The sequence below is a fragment of the Electrona antarctica genome, assembly GCF_951216825.1.
Source record: "Electrona antarctica genome assembly, chromosome: 23".
Classification (NCBI taxonomy): domain Eukaryota; kingdom Metazoa; phylum Chordata; class Actinopteri; order Myctophiformes; family Myctophidae; genus Electrona; species Electrona antarctica.
In genome coordinates, this window is record NC_136804.1 from 3,282,343 (window position 1) to 3,298,923 (window position 16,581).

Below are 16,581 nucleotides of genomic sequence, written 5' to 3' on the forward strand. Positions count from 1 at the left end.
TTCTTCGCCATGTGTTAAGTTTCAGTGAAGTCAATATAAAAACATTTATATTTGAATAATATAACTAGCCACAGTAACTACGTGTTAACAAAGATGTGGCTCACAGGAGCACAGGACAGCAGTATTAGGCTATCCAATATCATTTTTTCTTTTTGCATAATCTGTCAGAGAGGCTTGCTTAGCAGCTGTAAGGTTGGCTGTTTCCTGAAGTATTTATAACAAAAAAGGGGGATGACTGGAGGCTGCCATGGTTTCACTCCACAATAGGAAGGGTGTGGTTGAAACTTAGAAGCTCACTCTGGAGTGACTGCTACTCTGAGCCAGAAATTACAGAAGATGTTTAAATATTTTTTTGTCATGGGGTATTTTAAAGGCTACAATTTATGTATGTTACATATAATATCTTGGCTCAGTGGCTGTAGGCTATAAAAAAACGATGTACGTCGTATGCTTACTCGCCTACAGCGCAGGTGAAACAGTATTATTTCAAATTCAAGTTTATTAAAACAAAATGTCCTCAATACAACCAGTATAGGCCGAAGAGGTGATCAAAACAATGTTGGATCCTATGGATCAGTATACTTTTTCCCACCACTGCCAGCCATGAGTAGCCTATAGCCCTATAGATAGATAGAGAGAACAGGTGTATAGTGGTCAGTAAGCTGACACCCTGTACTCAGGTACGCACTCACTCAGTATCGTAGGCTCTACAACAGTGGTATACCAAACGTTTTCATGTCAAGGACCCCCAAATTGACACTAATTAGCCCGCAGACCCCCATTTGAGATATCCCATGGACGGAGGGACCCCCATAAGAGAAGATTTAGCAGTGATTCTCAACCTGTTTAATTTCAAGGAAGGAACCCCAGTTTGACATGCATTAGTCTACGGACCCCCATTTAATGGCATTGTCTGAGACCCCAATGTATATGTAAAATCAATGTTAATTTAACTCTGAGAGTGTACAAATGGAACCAAATGGACCCGTTCCATTTGCACACTCTCAAAAGTTACAGAACCATAAGGGTCCATTTGGTTCCAAACTATCATTTAGCTGGGGACCCCCTGGAACTGGACTTTGAGAACAGGTGTATAGTGGTCAGTAAATTGACACCCTGTACTCAGGAGGACCAGGTAGGCTACTCATCCTCTCTTTGTATCCGCCCCGCCCACCTGCTGCTGTTCCCGCGGGACAGGACTTGTGTCACGCCCCCGTGTGGAGTAGTTCCATTGAGAAGTGCACAGGCAGGCGACGCGAGCCCGCGAGCCGTGGTTGGCTGTTTCGAACAGCGCAACAACTCCACTCCCCGTCTCCCCCAAAACATCCTCCAGTCCACAACATGATGATCGCATTCCACACACACACACACACACACACACACTGAGAGAGAGAGAGAGAAGCAAGCAAGCAACGACGTCTGGAAAGACTGAGTAATGTTTGACAGCCAACGGAAAGGAGTAAATAGTATTTCAAAGCAGGAGTCAAATCAAATCAGACGAGCGTCTTTCTCAATGGTGGTGAGTTTAAAATCTTCTCTCCAAAACTTTTTCCGTAACAGAAAAAGTTCTCATGACTTTGTATCTGTGTGTGACTGTGTCTGTGTGTGAGACTGCTGCGAGAGTGTGCTGTCCCGATTCTGTACCCCCCAAATCCACGAATTGAAGCCTCGTGGACATCGCGTATAATAAAGTTAGAAAGTATCTGCATGCATGGGTGGTTATTTGTGTGTATCATTGGAGCGAGGTGCGATCATACACTCATTGTTTATTGTTTGTTTGAAATTTGACGCAGAGGAGAGGGGAAAAAAGCAGCCAGCTAAACCAGGCAGGCTCATTGCGTGGCGTGGCTTTTGGCGTGCTGCCATCATTGCCATGGCAAACTATAACTGTCTATGTTTGAACTGGTTAGTTTGAACGGATTGATACGGATAGGAAGATAGGAATAGGATGGTGGAGTGATTTTATTGTAACACATAATTGCCTGATCAGTACCTTTCTCACCCTTTTGATGTGCATTATTAAGTCGCGGACCCCCCATTTTATGCCATAATCTACACACTGTCAAATCTAAAGCATTCATTATTTAATCAATTGAATCAATCACTTAACCCCCCCCCCCCCCCCCCCCCCCCCCCCCACACACACACACACACACACACACACACACACACACACACACACACCCTGTGGGGGTCCCAGCCAGATTCAAGACTTTATTGCCATTCAGTGCAGTGCACTAAAAACAGACATACAAAAAGACACATATTCACATCACATATTCAGACAGTAGAACAAGATACAAAAGTACAAATATCATAGCACCCCAGGTTTAGAACCAAAGCCATTTAGGGCTGCATTGAACGTCTATATGTTTGAGCCTTTGCTTGCAGTAACACACTAATCACAATTGACATGTAGCCTGTATGTTCGTGCTATAGGCCATGGCTTTAAAACACGGTGGCCTATTGGCCTGCATTTATGTGTTGTGTGTTTGACAGGTAGGATGTCCAGTTAGTTATCAACACCACCCATTGACTGGCTCGGGCTCACAAGTCGCACTAGCTCGCATTAGAGCTATGGACCAGAGCTAAAGTCACACATAGCTGCCTGGAAATCTATACTATTGAACGACTGCTGCAGTGCTGCTGCGTTCAATTGCAGGTTGTTTGTTGATTAATCTCACATGAATCTGTCAATAGCATACAAGCAAGGACAACCAAAGAATACGTGGAAAAAATTTATTCCCCTTTCCTTTGGAATGCAAAAACCCCTCTGGAGTTTTGAACAGGTGCTTCCTGCCGAGTGCAGTGACAACAGCAGAGAAATAGAAAGACTTCAAACAAACACTTGTGATCGATTTATGGCTGCTTGGGGATATACTTTTGTATTGCATTTGTTTTCCCTTCTCGTCAGAAACTGAGAAAAGTTTGAGTTTGCTATTATTGGCACAAGATGACCTCTCATTGTTTGATGTTGTGCTGCTGATGCTGATTTTGGTTCATTGATTTGATCATGTCATAATCGATATTTAAGCAGCACCATTTTAAGCGAACACCATTTAGCAGTACACATGTTGGTGCATGCAGAACATATTGAAACCACAGCGTAAAAATAGCACATTGTGTTTTGTTCATTATCACAATGTGCAATAATAGGCTACGCATGAGTTTTGGTGTTTTAGTGGCAGTTTTTCCTCAAAGACATTGGTTGGACACAGTCTTTCTTTGAGCTGTTGCGTTAGTTGGGTGAGCTCCACTGTTACTAGATGCCAGTGGTGATATTGGCAGAACAACCCCCCCTCCCACACACACACACACACACACACACACACACACCCCCCTCGCAATTTTTAAATGCTTCCGTCACACATTCGGAGATTGTGGAATAGTTGTCTGGCTACGTGAGACTATATGCTAGCCCAGGGGTTGTTGACACTAACGTAAGGTCTCAAGAAGCACTTGCCTGTCGGTCAAGTACACTAGTACAGATCAAGTTTACTTACCCAAAGGTCATGCCCACTTGCCCGAAAACCTAAAATGATAACCCTAAAATGATAGGTAAAATTGTAATTACCGCTAACACTTTATTTTTTTACTTTCTGTGGCTGTGCGATAAAAAATGTCATACCTACATTCTTATGCCAAATACCTTATCTAGGAATATGACTATGGCTTCACACTTGTTGTTTTATATTTTTAAGTGTAGCAACAGTGAAAACGGGGACATTATTATAGGTAAACACAACAGTAATCTAATTTTACATTCCACAGACTGACACTCCGGCCATGTTCAGGTGTTTAGACAGATATCTCGTGTTTTGTTTATAGACAGTTGCGTTCCCTCTGAAATGAGGACTTGCCCGGTCGGGCAACCGGAAAGCAAACTCCACCTGCCCGAAAGTTTTATTTACCTGCCGGGGGCAGGTGGGCAACCTTATAGTGTCAACGCCTGTATCCCAATCGATTATCAATGGAAATACTTTACAATGCGTTATTATTGTTATAAAGCATTATGAGTTGTTATAACTATCATTTAAGGGTTAGATTAGAATGCATTATAAGTATGTTTATAAAGCATTATAGACATTCATCGGAAGTGTTGGTCAATGATCTGGTTTAACCAGATCATTGACAAAATGACAAGTGATTCATACAAACTAAAGCCGTCAGCATTACCAGCCTTCGTTTGAACGGTGGCCAACGACTGAATGAATGTGCCGGTACGCGTCACGCACGAGCTTCAGTCCAGCTCCTCTATCTTCATAATCACCATCTGCGTGATCTTTGGCAGCCACAGCTCTGCATTTCGGGGGCTGCCAAAGTCCCAGAAGGAAGGAATCTCCCGGCCGGCCGGCGGAGAAACCCCCACATGGACGCCACTGACTGACTGACGAGATACAGGCCTGCCTGTGCTGCTTATTGGGTCAAAGCTCCACAAGGGCCCATATGGGTTGTGATATTGCATGTAGTGGATACAATAGAAATCATAATGAAATCTTGGATTAGCCCTCGTTTATTTAGGGTAGGCTACGGCTTACAGAAAGGGACCAAGTGGGAGGGGAAATGAGGGATAAGCATGCAGGAGGACAGAAGGGGTTTAGTTTAGGCCTATATGCCTTGGATTGGAGAGAGCATTGGCCCTGTTTACAGCCGGTAGTGTGACATGGAAAGATAATGTGGTCATTGTACCGTGTTATTTCTCTGGGCTGATTTGGTTGAATTACAGGTTTTGAGTTTACTTGTGTTCTAGCAGGGTGGCAGTGGCTCAGGAGGTAGACGGAACGGAAGGTCCCCAATGTTCCGCCACTCCTCCTCTCCTGTCTTTGTGTTGAAGTGTCCTTGAGTAAGACACTGCTCCTAATTGGCAGGTTGGTGCTGCTAATTGATGGGCGACGCATTGTTGTTTGGTTAAAACAAAGAGAGGAGGGCGGGGAACAGACATATCGTGTGCGGACATTGCCTTTTTTCTTCATTAAGAGAATGTTTTGGGTCCAGTACGGTGTCTAAAAACGTTTGATTGAATAGTTTATTAGACAGAAATGTAAAAACGGCAATGACGAATAACAAAATTCTATATCGTCACAGGAAAAAATAGAAACACTTGGAAAAATGGAAGGATCATTTCCTCTCCCTTGGGCCTGCTGAAAGATGGATTTTCAGGCCTGTTTTAAAAGATGCGAGTGAACTATCTGCATTATGAAAGTGTGGGGATGTGCATATCTTTCAGATTTATTTGCATAGAACTGTCTACCTAGTACCTCTTCACTCTGGCGAGGCTCTTTTTGGATGTGTTCCTGAACTTCCTGACTGTGTTAACATTTAACGACACCTGCAGCAGGGAATAAGCCACTCGTTATCCATTAAAGACCCCCTGTCTGTCTGCCTGTCTTCTGTCCCAGTCTCTTGAGTGAGGCTGATTAAGGTGAAAGGTCCCTTATAGTCTTGCTGTCTGTTCACGTTAGGACCAGGATTAACGTACAGACCAGGTAATGAGGCTAAACCTGTTGACCCCTCTTACTTCTCGTTGACCTGTCCTTTCAGGAGAGGGTGGTCCGAGTGACCTTCTGTAAAGGCTTATCGTTGAACTGATCCTGACGAAGACCTGCTTACATGGCGACATGTTTGTTTTCTTTAATTCAAAATGGATGAAATTAAAAGGGTAACACTTTTACTTGTTTGCTAATGCTTAGTTCTTATTTCGAAACAACTGAGCTTGGATTGGTAGAAATGAGCAGCTCATATACACCCTGCACAGACCACAGTGAAAATGTTCCATACAATATGCTATGTGTCTTGGACGTAGAGTGTCGTAGCCACAGGCTGTTGTACGTGACTGCGAAGCATGCATCGCTTCAGTTGAAGATTCTAATGTAAAATCGCATGAGTAACAGCCAGGCTCATACCAGCCCAGTGGCCAGGCGCGGGCGGGGTCATATCTAAGACTATAACAAATGGGACCCAATGCCTCCTCCCTGCACTCAGAATTAGGTTTTGGGATTTTAACGAGTCTGGTTCCTTAACCATTGTTAGCGGTCCAATTCCTTAACGGTTCCCTTTAACGTTTCCTATAGGGGGGTTCCAAATGGACCCTTACAGGTCTGTAACTCTGAGAGAGTACAAATGGAACCGTACGGGTCCATTTTGTTTCATTTGTACTCTCTCGGAGTGAAATTAAAACATTTGAGAACCACTGGTATAGTATAGGCTAGTATAGTAATTGTAATAGCAGACAAGTCCACAACATTAAAAAACGTTTCCAAAGAACTGGTTCCGAACTTCCGGGTCCCAATCCTAGTACTCAGAATGAAGGGACGCATTGGGGGGTAAGTCCAGGGTATGCACATGTTTGTACATCATCAAGCCGCCTCTCGCTACAGAAACGGGCGATGGGCTCCTGCCCTATGGGTCTCGTGGCTACTTACTTACTTACAGCCAGGCTGTCCCCCTAGCACTGCAGCACTTTACAGAAACATTTAGAAAACATTTACAGAAACATTATGTCCTTTACATATAGTACTGCCAATACTACAGTGTTATCAGATACATTTCAGCTATTTTTTTAATCTAAACCGTTAGTCTGGCTGTGACTCGACTTTCTGAGGAGATGATGTCATTGGCATCAGTATGTGTGCACGCACGCACGCGTGCGTGTGTGTGTGCTCACCAGAAACGGCGTCCCACTGAAGAGTGGGACTCTTGCCAAGTCTGCTGCGGCTTTAAGCGACAGTGCGGTAGATATGAAGCTACTTTATTTACCCAACCACCCAACTGACCTCTTTCAAAACATCTGAACGTTATTTGAACATTTGACGTGCATTACATTTACTGAACACGTGTGTGTGTTTTTTTTTTTTTAAATCAAATTCCCCGTTGCCTGTATTGGCATGAATTATTTGTTTAGACTTGTGGCTGTCTTTTTAGGTGCTAGTCAGCTGAACTCCTCATCAGATCAGGGACATAATCCTGCAAACGTTCACTGTAAATATCACGTAGCACATGTGTGGCTTTAGCCCGTTTAGACCTGAGGCCGATTCTAAAAAATAAAAAATAAATAAAAGTCTTCTTAATCCTGACAGATTTCTGAAAAACCTATGTTTCTATGTCAGTGGGGCTCAACCTTTTTCATATATGTCATATCATGTCATATTTCATATATGCACATGATGTGGGAGTGTTCAGATGTCAATCGTTTTTGGTCTAGAGTTTCAGAAGTATTATCTGAGGTAATGGGAACCCGTATTCCCCCCTTGCCTAATGTTTTTTAATGTTGAATGATGATTCAGCGATCGGGTTGACAATGACACATAGAAGACTTCTGCTCTTTGGGCTGACAGCCGCAAAGAAACTGCTGGTCCTAAGATGGACAATCTCCCCACAAACCCGAGGTCTCACAATGGATACTTTCACTAATGGACATGATCTCTCTGGAACTCTCTATAGCTCGATCCAATGGGGCACAAGATAACAGTACACACTTGAAATCCACAGCATTAGAAAAACCTAAATCATGCCCAGTGGCGTATCCAGGAATTACGTTTTGGCCAGGCAAGATATGTTAATTGTCGTCTCCCTGCGCACAATCGTAGCACTAAAGGTTTTCAAAGAGATATACCTGCCAGACGAGTGGGATACAAAGGCTGAAAGGCATGCATTTACATTCCAATGGGTGATTGAGGGTCGCGCTCTACCGCAACGGCCAATCAGCTGTCCATTTTAATAGTTCTCAGGTCTTGTTTATGTCTTTTTTTTCTCATTGTATGGATTTTGGCCAGGCCAGAAATGGATTTGGACAGGCGGACGCCTGCCCTCGCCTTATTGTAGATACGCCTCTGATCATGCCATTAACACTATATCCACTTATATGGTCTCGATTATTATTATTTTTTTACTTTCTTTCCTTTCCAATGGTAAAGTACCGTTTTGCTTTATTGTAATTGTATTTTATTTGTTGCTTACATCCCTGTCTATGCTGTTCAACCTGTGGGGTGGGGGGGGTGGGAAGCCTTTTTTTTAAAAACAAAAAAGTAAATAAAAACGCTTTTTCATGTCAAGCACCCCCAGAATTATCGGTATAAGGCTGCGGACCCCCATCTGAAAATATGTAGTTCCAGGGACCCCCCCCCCCCCAGAATCAAAAATGTGCGCCACATTTTCAAGATTTTTCAAAAATAGCAGCGCTATGAGCTTGTAGATCTGCTATTTTTCTACAGCTAAAGTTTAAAATAATGGTTTAAACACCAAAAGGCGTTGAATGGGTGAGAGGTTTTTCCGCGATGACGGACGGAGATGACAGTGAAAGTGCTCTCCTGTCGGCCTTCGTGCATGCATGGCCTTCATGTGCTTTTCAACCGGCCTAGTGTGTGTGATTATAGCACAGTAAGTTGCCCTTTGAACGCCGCTCTGGAGTCAGAGTTGCAAGTTATTTGGGTTGGGAAAGGGGGAGGTGGAGCTGATCCTGACCTGGCCTAGTGCCGTGGTATAGTAGGACGGCTGTGTGGATTAGTAGAACAAATCAAAATGGGATTGGCAGGTGGCTCACACCCACCAAGCCTTTAATAAGTCCCTGGACTCTACTCTAGCACCGTATCACCTCCACGGGACGGACACAGAGGGCTTGAAGACAGACGGCAAGAGACGGAATATGCTGCCGGGTTTAACCACTTAAACCCTATGAACTGGGGTGTATTGACCGACCGGGGTCCCCCTGACTCCCCCAGGGATCCCCACTAGGCCCTCTTTTCCCAAATCACCACCGATGAGCTTATACTGTTAACTGTTAACTCAGAAAAGAGACATTGGGGTTCATTGATTGAAAATGTTATTCACAGTGTGTAGAATGGGTACATTTCAATACAAAAACCGCTATGAGGATGAAACCAGACTTCAGGTTGCTCCTTCATGTGGGTAACTTGCTTCAAAGGGTAATCATTTTCCCAGACCTATACCTGCCGATTGCAGTTGAGTTCACTTCAGAAGCCGATCCATTGACGGATATAATTCCATTATTCTTTTAGTCAATACATTTCCTCTCAACACGATGCAGTCTGGCCAATCTCTAATGAAAGGGAGAGGCCAGGCTGCCCAGGCACCAAATGAAACGTTCCACTGATGGGGTAATTAAAGTCCAGACACAAAAGGGGCTCAGCAGGAGCAGTTTAGTGGAGGAGGAGTTGGTATCCTCCAAGGAGGGAGCTGCGTTGAGCGGAACCTTTTTGGACAGGGCTAGCGGTATAGTGCCAAACAATGCTCCAGGGCCCACCGTTCTGGCCTACAGCCATATTACACAGGGATACCATACCACACACACACACACACACACACACACAGTGTCACACACACGGACAGTTTCAATATTTACATGGTCATTTTCCATTGCTCGTTGATTTTTAGAAGAAACTAGAAATGCATGATTTCTGTCACGGAAAAACTGAGATCTCTCTAAAGTAGACATTGCACAGATGCTCGAGTCTTAACGCATTACATAATTGCTCTGTTTTTATTTATGTATTTGTGTAGCATTATTATTATTATTATGCACGGGTGCACACACACACACACACACACACACACACACACACAGATGTACCTCCGTGCCCGCAGGGACCGTGTGGCAGCAGCACATGTGCCACGTGCCCCCGTGTTGTGATGACGTGTGGTGGTGGAGTAGTAGTAGGACACGTTGTGTGTCTGGAATAGAGCTCCGGTGATCCTCTTAAATGATTAGTGGCTGTGGTGGGAGCACTAGGCAGAGAGATGAGATGATCTGGGTGCATGGAGCACACACACACACGTGGGTCTGGGGGAGGGGGTGGGGGGGGGGGTCCGGTCCCCATCCCCTGTCCCCTCACACCCCCTTCTATTCCACTGTCTATTCCACTGGTTCGATCATGTTTAACCCATTTTTAGACCGAAAACCAGATTCTACAAACCGTTTTCTGAAAAACCCATGTTTCTATGTCAGTGGTGCTCAACCTTTTTCATGTCAAGGACCCCTAGAATTATCTGTATTATTTGGCCGCGGACCCCCATCTGAAAATATGTCGTTCCAGCGTTGACCACATAGAAGCAAGTTATTTTCTTTTCTTTTAATGCATTATTGTATATTTTGTATTTTTATTGTCATTTTTATTTAAAAGAGTTCGAAATAAACATTCATTCATTCATTCATTCATTCATATGAGTTAAAAAATGTTCGCTCTGAAAGATTTGCGCCACATTTTCACGATTTAAAAAAAAATAGCAGACCTACAAGTTCATAGCGCGGCACTCGGTGCCCCGAATATACTGTACTTACTTACTACTTTTATTTTTGAGGGGAGATAGCCCCTCCTATGTCCAGCTTTTAGTGTGGGTGTGCAAACAAACTTTGTCCTAACACAAACATTAAATACCAATTTTGAGTAAACGGAAAATGCAAACGTTGCATACCGCAAACATTGAAGACGAAGGTGAGGACGCAAATTCTGATTGGCCAGATGATGTACGATGATAAGAGCGCCCCTCAACTCGTGTGTGTGTGTGTGTGTGTGTGTGTGTGTGTGTGTGTGTGTGTGTGTGTGTGTGTGTGTGTGTGTGTGTGTGTGTGTGTGTGTGTGTGTGTGTGTGTGTGTGTGTGTGTGTGTGTGTGTGTGTGTGTGTGTGTGTGTGTGTGTGTGTGTGTGTGTGTGTGTGTGTGTGTGTGTGTGTGTGTGTGTGTGTCAGTAATATTTTTTTAAGGTCAAAGCTCAGATCAGACAATCTGTAATTATGACACCATTTTAAAATGATTTTATATTTAATGCAGCCTAACGCAGACCGCGTTTTGAAGCAGCGATGAAAATGACTGTCATCACTCTGAGTAATAATTAACCATAATTGCCTTGCCTTGATAATTTAAGTCTTTAGATAAAATGAAAAACACATCTTGTTTTAACGCATTATGGGTGGGAACCCCTTTTGGTGTTAGCATTATGCTATGCTTTAGCTATTGAAAAATAGCAGATCTACAAGCTCATAGCGCGCCACCAAGTGGCGCGCTACGAGCTTGTAGGTCTGCTATTTTTTTTAAATCGAAGAACCACTGCCATAGAAACATAGCTTTTTCAGAAAACTGTCAGGATGTAGAAGACATTTTTAGAATCTGATCTCAGGTCAAAATGGATTAAATGTCTTCACATAATATATCCCCGTACTAGAAAGACGGGTTAGTTCAGTCCAGATCTAAGCAGATCAGGTCCTAAAAGAAATAGAGCTTTTCTTTTGTTCTTTTGTTGTTTCCGAGGTTTAGTTTCGTCTCTGCGTACAACAACATCCACCACTATGTCAACCCTGGAATATAGGAATGGGTTACTTCTGCTCTTAACCACACCCAATTCTTTGTGAGCAGTTTAGCCAGAAGGGGAAATCTTGTCTATGAGATTTTCTCTTGGCAATATCAGTAGAGGGCGCAGTGGAGTAACTAAAAGTATTTAGTTTTTTCCGGTGAAAAAACGAATCCCTTTCTGGCCAAAAAGTGCATTTTGTACATGTGGTGGGGGGTTCAGAGTGCGTCCACTAAGGAAAGTAGGCTTTCTAATAACACAAGCCGCCTTTTGTATTGGTGAGTGTAGGTAAAACATTCTTTATATTTTCGCAACAGAGGAGAGGCTGGTCTGCATTTCATGCGAGGGCAGGAAGACAACAGTCCCATAGCCTTAATGCAACGGCAGCAAAGGGCATTAGGGCTATGGACCAGAGCTAAGTACAAGTTACAGAGGAGGACAAGGAGTACAATATAGAGAAGAACAACATCACAATAAACCAGTAAGACGCCCCGAGGGCTCCTATTGGGCGAGGTCGTGTGCACGCATCCGCCTGGGTGACGGCAGACTGCTGGGCGAGCGCTGGCGCTTTGGCATGGGGGGTCAGATCAACATATGGAATGAATTCTGTACTGGACATATATGGAGTGTGTCTTGAGTGTACAGGGTTTGATGAGGTCAGATCAACATGGGATGTCAGAACAGGTCAGCTCTATATGGAGATCTAAGGGGGGCAGTGTCTTGAGTGTACAGGGTTTGATGAGGTCTGAAAGGACCGGTATCAGTCAAAAGTGAGACATCGAAGAGGAAGGACGGGTGGGGGGGGGGGGGGGTCAACATATGGGAATGTCAGAACAGGTCAGCTCCATATATGGAGATCTAAGGGTTTGAGGTCAGACGTAGAGTTGCTGGCCGTCTCCATATATGCAGATATATCAGATCCAGTCTTCTCCATATATGGCTATCCAGGGTTTAAAGAGGTCAGTGTAACAATCTTCATATATGGAGATGGCCATACATGACGTGTCACGAGGCCTAGCGCCCTGTGTAGCTAAAACACTCATGCTACCCTGGGTTTCTGGGACGTGCCAAAAATAATCATGTCCTTGAGTTCAGTGGTAACAACGTGGCTAATAATTGCACTCCTGAGTCTGACAAAAAACAAACGACACAGGTTGATCCTATACAAAGAGGCTCAACTGCATGTTTGGCCCAAATGAAGGCTTAACAGCATAATACACTTAAAACTTGGCACCACACTACTGGACTGTTTATTGTCCTTGACCGCGACATGACCATGTCGGAAGGAAGGAAGGAAGGAAGGAAGGAAGGAAGGAAGGAAGGAAGGAAGGAAGGAAGGAAGGAAGGAAGGAAGGAAGGAAGGAAGGAAGGAAGGAAGGAAGGAAGGAAGGAAGGAAGGAAGGAAGGAAGGAAGGAAGGAAGGAAGGAAGGAAGGAAGGAAGGAAGGAAGGAAGGAAGGAAGGAAGGAAGGAAGGAAGGAAGGAAGGAAGGAAGGAAGGAAGGAAGGAAGGAAGGAAGGAAGGAAGGAAGGAAGGAAGGAAGGAAGGAAGGAAGGAAGGAAGGAAGGAAGGAAGGAAGGAAGGAAGGAAGGAAGGAAGGAAGGAAGGAAGGAAGGAAGGAAGGAAGGAAGGAAGGAAGGAAGGAAGGAAGGAAGGAAGGAAGGAAGGAAGGAAGGAAGGAAGGAAGGAAGGAAGGAAGGAAGGAAGGAAGGAAGGAAGGAAGGAAGGAAGGAAGGAAGGAAGGAAGGAAGGAAGGAAGGAAGGAAGGACGGACGGACGGACGGACATTTCTGATGTCCTTTCCATAGCCTCTATGGAAAGGACATCATAAATGGAAGGGCACACATACAGCAAATGAGAAGTGGGCATTGTTGTGTACGAGTGTTTTCCAGTGACCGCCGGAGAATGTGCGTGGTGGTAGTTCCCATGTCACCGTGTCAATCACTGGCCTTTTGCTAAGGGCTGCGCGTTTCCATCAATCTGTGGTACTGTATAAAACATTTACTGTCTTGTGTTTGAACACACACACACACACACACTACATTTGCTTCTCCCTCCTCCATGGTTGACATTTATTTGCATGTGTGCACGCCTTTGGTAGCGGCAGGGAGTCCAGCTCTTGGCTGCTATAGGACCCCAGATGTGAGAAACTGGATTGTATAACGCTTTTGTTATGTGTGAGTTCAACCCACCCCGAAACGCCTCCATACTGAAATGACACTGTTTAATCCATTCAGTATAATAATAGTATCCTGAAATCCTAAATGTCATTGAGATTTACCAGATGTGGTTGGTCAGGGGGGCCATATCGTAGAGCCACCCACGGCTGACCTTTTTGTTTGGGGGAATTCTTTCAGGCTCGCCCTGCCTGGATGCAAACCTTGAGCTGAAGAAATCATTCCTCAACTGTTTTTGTCTTGATGACCATTGACTCTGCCTTTCTAGACCCAAGTTGATCGTGACTCATAATTACTCTTGATTGATTGATTACTTTATTGAAAATACATTTCAAAAGGATAGAGTCACAAGAAAGCCGTTAGGCTTGCTCTCGTTGTGGTCCTCTTGGGAAAAGGGGAAGGGGAGCAACAATACAAAACAGACAAAAACAAAAATACCTTTGTATTTTGCCAGGAGACAAAAACAAACGTAAAACAAAAACAGAACAAATTCATTTAGCTGGGGAGTGGGGACCACCCTGAACCCCCTCAAGGACCACTGGTTGAGCTGGGGAGTGGGGACCACCCTGAACCCCCTCAAGGACCACTGGTTGAATGAAAACCACTGATTTAACCCACTGGTTCCCAAGCACTGGGTCGGGGCACTGGGTTTTGTTTCTTACATTTTGTTTTTAATTAATACAAATAAAAATCTGAAATAAAAAATCTCATAAGAGCAAAAAAAGAATTAAAATTTTTTTTTGAAAGTAGTTTCATGAAGGTAATTTCATGAATAAATAAAATAAAAATCTAAAACGCCATAAATTAGAAAACAAATGTTTAAGAAATAGTGAAAATCGCCAATCTACAACACGGCTCGTTGTGAGCTTGTAGATCGACTGTCTTCACTAGTTTTGGTCTTGGGCAAACGTCTAATTTCTCTTTTGGGTCACGGGCTAAAAAAGTTTTGGGAACCAACTGCTCTAACCCTTAACAGTGGAGGAAGTTGGGAAAGGAAGTCCCCTTGACCCCAAATTGCCCCCTCATCCCATCCCATCCCATCCCATCTCGTCCCTTCGGAGGCCGTTAATGCTGCTCTTCACTCTCGTTTTTGCTTCGGTGACATGGGGGGAGGGGGGGTTGGAGTTGGGGTGTGGGGGGGGGGGTTTGATGCGAAGCCATGCCATGGTTAACAAAACAATGGAAGCTTTGTGAGTGGGTCCCGCCATGACAGGCTTGTTTGGGGAGGGGGCAGAGCTAAGCCAAGCATAGCCACTTCATTAGTTGAGGCTCTCTCCTCTCCCCCCCTCTCTCCATTCCCCCCCCCCCCCGTCACTTCTCTCACTGCTTCTGGCCCTCCCTCTCTTCCTCTCCTCCTCACTCTGGAGACACACACAGACTCACACACACCATCCAGTCAGACACAGCTGCCGAGTCAGGGCTGTGCGTGGGTTGTCTCTGCTCTCTCTCTCTCTCTCTCCCTCCCTCTCTCTCTCTCTCTCTGTGTGCTAGCTAGTGGCTTGTGGTCTGCACTGTAGCGGGATGGCGATGATGTGCTTTTCATGCTGACGGACGCCTGGCGAGAGTTCTATACGCAGTGTCCTTGCTCACCCGTTTTCACTTGGGCTCGCATCCCGAAGGTAAGTGAGTGTGTGTGCTCTCGGACTGCTGTCAGCTGTGCTGTCACTGTGTCCTGTCCTTGGCTGACGTCAAAGGATTGCTCCGCCGCGGCGCTGACTTGCATTGTGTCCTCTTGAAGCTGCTTGTTTTTTTGGGGAGGGGGGGCTGCAGGATTTTTGTCGCCCTCAGGCAGTGCGTTACGTTGAGCAGCACTGCATGACATGCTATACTCGCGAGTCGCGACCCTGGCAGGATACCTGCATTGGGACAGACACTCAAACATATTCTCCGTTTGTCGTAAAGATCTCTCTCTTCGCTCTGTGCATCATGACAGTCGTGTTAAAGCATTGCAGCAGAAGTTTCCTCACCCCGATGTTTGTCATAATCGATGGAAGGGCATTTGAGGGTTTGGTGTTCGTATATGTTATGTTCTTTTGGGAGGGGGGGGGGGGGGGGATTGGTGGATTCGGTTGGGGGATGTTGCCTCAGCTGTGTTGGCCAAATGATCAGTCGGTAGGGATGTATGTGCTTGTGATTACATCCCCCCCCCCCCTCTGCCTTTCACCAGGGTGCACGCGCGCACACACACACACACACACACACACACACACACACACACACCTCCTTGGGGACAGTTGTTTCAGCGTTGGGGTAATCCTCCTCCACATCCTGTGTGTGTTGGAGGAGAGGGAGAATGTATGGACTCAGCTCCCAGAGGTCAGCTCCATCACTTCCTCGTGAGAACGTCTCATCCAATAACACTGTACGAGCCAGTGAAAACAATGTGTTCATTTATTACCTTTCACCCAATGGGTCAGTGGGTATTAGCAGGATTGTCTGTATGTGTGTGTATGTGTATGCTGCTGCTTATCCGTAGTCTTAATCCCTGTTAATGTTGTAGTTGTAACAACAGGCCTCCTTTCAGAATTTAAATCCACGTCAGCTAATTTGATTACGTATCGGACTATAGCAGAAGAGTGTGACTAACTTTGTTTTCTGCCTGCACATATGTTTATCACCTCCGACCTGAAGGCATACAGTTGAGGCTTTATTTGTGAAGACAGACGCAGTCTATTCCAAGAAATATCGGCAATTGCCATTTCATAGCGGAGCAATGGAAGGTGTCTGCCCCGTCGGCTGTATGTAGGCCTATGTTCAGATGGCGCCGAAGACCCTGGCAATCTGTCTAGACGGTGAAAGTCCTCGGCATGCAACTATCTTGGAAGTATTTGCAAATGTGCTTTTGGTATTTGCATGCAAGGCTGACTTTGGAAGTCTGAAAATGCTGTAAAGACCAAATGTGACCAGTTCTGTATTGATCGTCTTTGTCCTTGCCGCAACAAATTATTCCCTGACTGAAGTTCAAACTATTCTATCGACGTACGCTAGCAGGTCACCCAGCACAGGGCTCTTTCTTTCTCCACAGGGGTTTCTCACGATACATTTCAAGCGCTTCCTTCTTTCTTGGCGTCTATCTGTACTGGTTGGGTTTGGAGCATAGTGCAT

At 44.9% G+C, this 16,581-nt stretch overlaps 1 protein-coding gene across 3 annotated transcripts in view; it reads left to right on the top strand.

The window, feature by feature from the left end:
• Window positions 1-1,247: 1,247 nt before the first annotated feature.
• The window catches only part of gas2l3 (growth arrest-specific 2 like 3), a 40,387-nt gene continuing 25,053 nt past the window's right edge, over window positions 1,248-16,581 (top strand). The window contains exon 1 of one of the 3 annotated variants that reach the window (XM_079493863.1): window positions 1,248-1,519. The gene's annotated coding sequence lies outside the window, so the exon portion shown is untranslated. Of the gene's footprint in view, window positions 1,520-14,883; window positions 15,096-16,581 lie in introns of those variants that run through there. The other 2 variants (XM_079493865.1, XM_079493864.1) reach the window with 2 other exon arrangements.